Source organism: Accipiter gentilis, chromosome 3, assembly GCF_929443795.1.
Source record: "Accipiter gentilis chromosome 3, bAccGen1.1, whole genome shotgun sequence".
NCBI classification, from domain to species: Eukaryota; Metazoa; Chordata; class Aves; order Accipitriformes; family Accipitridae; genus Astur; species Astur gentilis.
In genome coordinates, this window is record NC_064882.1 from 785184 (window position 1) to 791183 (window position 6000).

Below are 6000 nucleotides of genomic sequence, written 5' to 3' on the forward strand. Positions count from 1 at the left end.
TTCATAAAAATAAAATGCGACGGAATCTAAGCTGAACTTGAACATATGAACCAAACTTGAACATCTGTAAAATATGTTGGCCATCTTGCCTCTCTTAATTCTGCTGCAACTAGTCTTGCTCTGCCTGAAGTGGAAATATTTCTACTGACCTCAACTGTGGCTGGGAGAGGCTTTTTAAGACTTATTCAACTCGTACATGTGTAATTTCAAAAGTTTCAATTACACGATAATATTTTAAATAGTAAAATAAACATGGAAAATATACTTAGGGATGGTAAGATAGTAATCATGCAACATCCAGAAATGCTAAAAAGAAAAAAGAAAAAATTCCTTTCATTGTACCCCCTTTGACCCCCTTTCAATTCCTTTGACCCCCTTTTATCCTCCAATCCCTCTTTTTTAAAATTCTCGGGATAAAAGCCTTTCCACAGGAAAGAGACTATATATTTTTGTGCTGTTTACATCCAGACAGCAAATAGTTAGCATAGAAGTCAGAACAAGGAAAGAAACACTTATAGCCCCTAGCTTTAGGCAACTTATTTGAGTTGAAATCTAGAAAAAGATCACTTCATTTCTTTTCATTTATCCTGGTTTAGAGAAGCTCCATAACTATTCCCAATGTTTCATGCTATTGTTCCATTCCCACTTGAAAGTCTGAATTTAAGTTTTCTCTACCAACAATTTAAATCAAGCAGAGGACAACAGCTCTTGCCTTTTCATGGATCCCTAGAGTGTAATCTTCATTAAAATAAATCTTTATTAAATCCCTTGAGGAAGGAAGTGGATTCCTTCAGAATCTGGATGTCTCCTCCAAACAGACGTACCAAGGAACAGAGCTTCTCTTTACCACAGTCTAAGTCCAAACACATAAACTGCCTCCATGGTGCTTCTGTGCTGATAGGAACTTATCTTTGATCAGATCTCTCCAGAGCTGATGAAAAAAAGGGGAGAAATTTGCAGAAGTGATTAACCAGATTTTAGCTGTATTTTACCTGCTGAAGAACCACTCTTGGATGTTGTACTTTTCTGGAAAAAAAATGCAAAACCTTGGAGAATTCCTTTTCAATCAGCTCTTCTATACCTTGCTTCTCATTTATATGTATAAGAACTCTAGCCATTCAACTCTATTACTACACTTTCCCTAAGATTATCTAGACTGGAAAAAAGAGGAATTCGGATGGATTTATCACTCCATAGATGGGTGTGGAAATAAGGCAGACTCTTGCTGTGCTTCTCTTGGGAGATCAGTTGATTCAGAAGGGAAAAAGGGTAAAAGAACAATGTATAGATGTATTTCTAGTCCTTTTGTCCATACAAATAAATCCATAGAAGGTAATTATTCTTGAGCAGTTAATTTGAAACCTAGCCCAACTAGCCAGACTCCATGGCTGCATCTACATAGTTGTGAAGGCAGCAGAATCAAAACAAACACTTGTGTTTACTCAAGAGGAGCATGTAATTAACTCCTTTCTGAGATCATGTAATGAAAGTCACATCTCACTTGTGAAGAAGAACAATCTAAGATGCAAAGATTACTATTATTTGCAGACTGATCAAAAAGCTATGAACTGAATCTCTTCATACAGCACCCGTGACAATAACTCTATGAATCTTCAGCATGTTTTACAGAAAAAAGTCAATTAGCTACAAAAGAGGAAGAACCAAATTATCTTTCCTGTTTCTCTAGGATGACTCCCATGAAATAAGTGGAATTGTAGAAGAGTAAAAGAAGGTAACTTAGGTCCATTGCAATCTCAAAAATAACCTTATTGCTATTAGTTAGACTTAGGGCCACATCTGTGGTGAAAATACTAAACAAACATATTAAGTGTCTACAAGTCTTGGTCCCCATTGCTTATTTTCCTTCCATGGCCTCTTGACTCTTGCATATTAGCTTCATATTAGTGATGGTAGGTACAGACTCAATCTTCACAGGACTCATATTGCCCAAAGTATCGCAATATCAATAGTTACAACTTCATTTCAAAGGACAAAAAGACAGACCTATTTTGGGAAGTTGAAAGTAGGAATCCTTCTTTCTCACAGTCACCATCCATTCCCTGACCTCCTCAGTCAGGCTAGGACCTGTATCTTGCAGAATGTTTACAAACTGAGTAGCCTTCAATACAAGACAGAACTGAGACCTCCTTCATTTTTTCCACCCTATGGGATATTCCTTTTTCTACCCCTGCTCAGCTTGCTCTGTCAAATGTTTCTTCCCAGAAACACAAGTCCTCAGCATGCTTTGCTGGCAAGAGGGAATAACTTTATCAAACTAATGTAGCGTTCTTCACACAACTGCTGGAATGGACTGGCCATGTGCAAAATACTACCTGACATCCTGGAGAAAAAAAACAAGCAGGAGGAAGCAAGAATGCAGTAGGATGAACAAGAAACAGTAGGGCTACAATGAGCCAGGCTGGACTGCACAGGCAAAGAAATAGATTACTGATGTAACACACAGCAATACTGTGATAACCCAAATACTCTGACGACTCTCTCACAATAAAATTTTTTAAAGCTAATCCTACTCGTGACACACCCACACACACATACAGAGGCACTAGGTGTTTTAGTTGCTTGGTGAACTAAAGACTGTGTGGAGAGTTAATATTCCATGTAAAAGAAATCTGTCTGAATAATTGGTTTTCCTATAGCTGTGCAAACCAAAATTTGAACAAAAATTCACCCTGATGGTTGTTTGATTTTAATCAAATTAAAATTCAGTTTCATGTGAAATGAATATTTTTACTGGAAACAAAAGTGAGTAATAAATTTGTAATTACATTGAGTAAAACTCTAAATTATAACATTATTACTTTTAGATAATACATCTAAAATATTCCTTAACTGAATGTTTCAGTTCAGACAAAAAGGGTCTAATACCATTTATATGATGCAAATTCATATATTCACTCACTGTGCCTAAAATTTCATTGTAAGTGAACACAGAATCACAGCGGTAATAGGGACTTCTGCTTTAAGATAGAATCAGGTATGTATGTCTCGACAGACACTTGTTAAACCTGTTTTTGAAGAACTTAAATGATTTCAACTTTGCAGTTCCCCAAGGCTTTATTGCAGGACTTTATCATTCTTACTCTTAGAAGTTTTTTCTAAATATCTAATATAACTCCTCCTTTTTGCAATTTAAGGCTATTATTTTTCATTCTATCTACAACAAACAAGGAAAACATATTCCTTTCCTCTTTGCTAATGGTTTATTTACCACATTCCTTCCCCACACCATATTCCTTTGTTCTTCTATTCTTTAAGACTAAAAATTCCAATTTACTTATTCTTTCCTCACAGATCATGGTTTCCAGACTTCAAATCACTTTTGGTGCTCTCCTCTATGTGCTTTTCAGCCAGTCCTCCGCCTATCTTGGAGAGCAAAACACAGAACTGAACAAAGTATTCTAACTGAAGCCTTACTATCACAGAGCAGAGCAGAGGGATTACTTCAAATGTTTTGGATATATATAGGGTTCTGTTTATATGTTTTCTTTTTCATAGCAGCATACCTCTGTTGATTTGTGTTCAGCATGTGAGCCATACTAACCCATAGATTCTCTTTTGTGCACAAATACTAGTTAGCCTCTTGTTTTCCTTACTTGAGCAAAATATTTTGCTCACTTCTAGTGTGAAGTGACATGAAAACAATGTAATTTGAATCTTTTCCAAGGAACAAGAGGCCCCTTTTAAAACTCCTTTCCCAGCTTCACAAGACCTTTCAAAATGTTTTAAGACTTTCTGTGTTGGTTGAGCTATCCCCATCACTTAATAATAATAAAGTATCCCTGTCACAGCCAAGCTACATATTATTCATATGCTGTAATAACAGTGCTTTTAAGGAAGTAAGCATGAAGATTTCAAGTAAATACTCATTTGATGCCATTTCGTGCTTTCAGAAAATAAAAAACAGATTTTTCCATCCTTCCCTTTTCACACATGTACACTCACAGGCACAAATTAATTTATCATGGAGGATGCAGGATTCTGCCACTCTTAGAGAGCTGTTAGAATACTTTCAGCGTATAGCTGGTGCCTAGAGGAGAAGAGTTTCTGTTGTTGAACAGAAAATTTCTGTGATAAAAGTTGGAGGAACATTTTAGGTGTAATTCCCCAAAGTATTTCAGCTGCATGATGACCCTGGTTTAGAGAAAATAAAAGATCTGCAATTGCTGATTAAAAGGCTGACACTTTTAGGTCTTAGTCTTAAAGCAAGAGACTCATGCAAAAAAGTGAGACACAGAGGGTCACACACAGTCACCAAAATGCGGGGGCAAAGTCCAATGAAATGAATAAATAATTACTCTATTATTTTGAAAATAATTGGATTATTCAAGAATTTCAAATAAGTACAAGTTACAGGTTTGTTTTAAATGAACTATCTTGATTTACATTTTATAACCAATAACTTTGGGGGATTATATGAGAAATACTGAGTAAGCAGATAAATGAAAAACTTAAGGGAAGTAATGACTTCTGTGAAAGAATCGTGGAGTTTCTATGTTCTGTTACTGCCAAATCAATTATGTAATTTCTCAGGAATGACAGCTCAATGTCAAGGTAAAACCAAGCTAATGGACTCATGGAAACAATACCATTGCAACCGACATTATACAAAAACTGAGAGTAACTTTGTGCTGCTCAAAACATATTCACCTTTCCTTGAACATGTCCTTTGACTTTTTGCTGGCTCAACCCCCAAACTTACAGCTTTTCTTCTCTGGTTATTAATGTTACAACTAATAAGGAAATAAATAAAAACAGTTCCTGAAAAATGCCTTCCAAACATCAAATGATAGACAAGTTATTTATACATTAGATTTTCCTCTGTTAGCATAAATATTTTGAAACCTTTTAATATCAAATTGATTTACACTGACAATTCTCAATTTAATATTTTTCACCAATTCATAACTTAGGATAACTTCTGTTGGAGGCAGTTCCTGGTAAAAGCTAAGCTATCATTATATAAGGGATTTCTCCTAAGAATATGGAGCTTCTTAAGGTTATTTTATGCATTTCTGAGGCCACAGTTCGCAAACTCACTGAAATTTGCTCTCTTATAAGGCTAGTTGGTTAGCATTCATTTAGCTTGTTAAGAGCTACCTTACAAGCACCTAACAAAAGAGAGAATTTACTGCCACAATAAAAGACCAGTGCCAATCTATAAAAATGATAACATAAAGCTATTGTTTGTGACTAGTAATGATGAGAGAGATTCATATAAAGAAATGAGATGTTAGGTTTTCAGAATGCTAGGAAACTTGCCAGCATTAGAGAAAGGTAACATTGGCACCATCACACCTTAGAAGGGAAAGAACAGAAAACACCCATTTCTAATAAGAAACCAAAATGTTCTAGCCCATTTTCATGTGAGTAGCTAGACACAGCCTCCAGGAGAACCCACTGTAGATGAAGCTAATCAACTCAAGTGGCATGACCTACTGCAAACTGGCAATAAAAGAATTATGGATTTTTGGGATAGCTTTCATTCCTTTGGGAGTGTTGATGATCAGAATATAAACCAGTCTTGCAGCCTATGTTGCCCAGCACCTACCTCTCCACCCTTTTGTTGATCAAAGTGGTTTCTATCCTCCTGAAGCTTTACCTGCGGAGGGTGGAGAATAAGCCAATCACAGCTTTTTTAAACATCATATTCTCATCTGCATAGCACTGGTTTATTCCAAAGATATTTTGGGCTTCCCTATTGCAGAACCTTTACATTAACTCTAAGCCTTCATACTAGCCATTAGCTAGTAAAGGAAGAAAATATAACAACTTCTGAGCATTCTTTGACCACAGTCCCAACAGTTATATTGATGCTATCACCAAATGGCAGTGTCATTTATGGAGACAGCTGGATCTGGTGAGAAGAAAAGCCTTTGTAGAAGGTGGATTCAGGAAATCTGTAGTACTACTATGGACAGCTGTGTTTAACACTATCTTTCACTGCTCTTAAAGAAGATGTAGTTGAATTTTTTGAGGTTT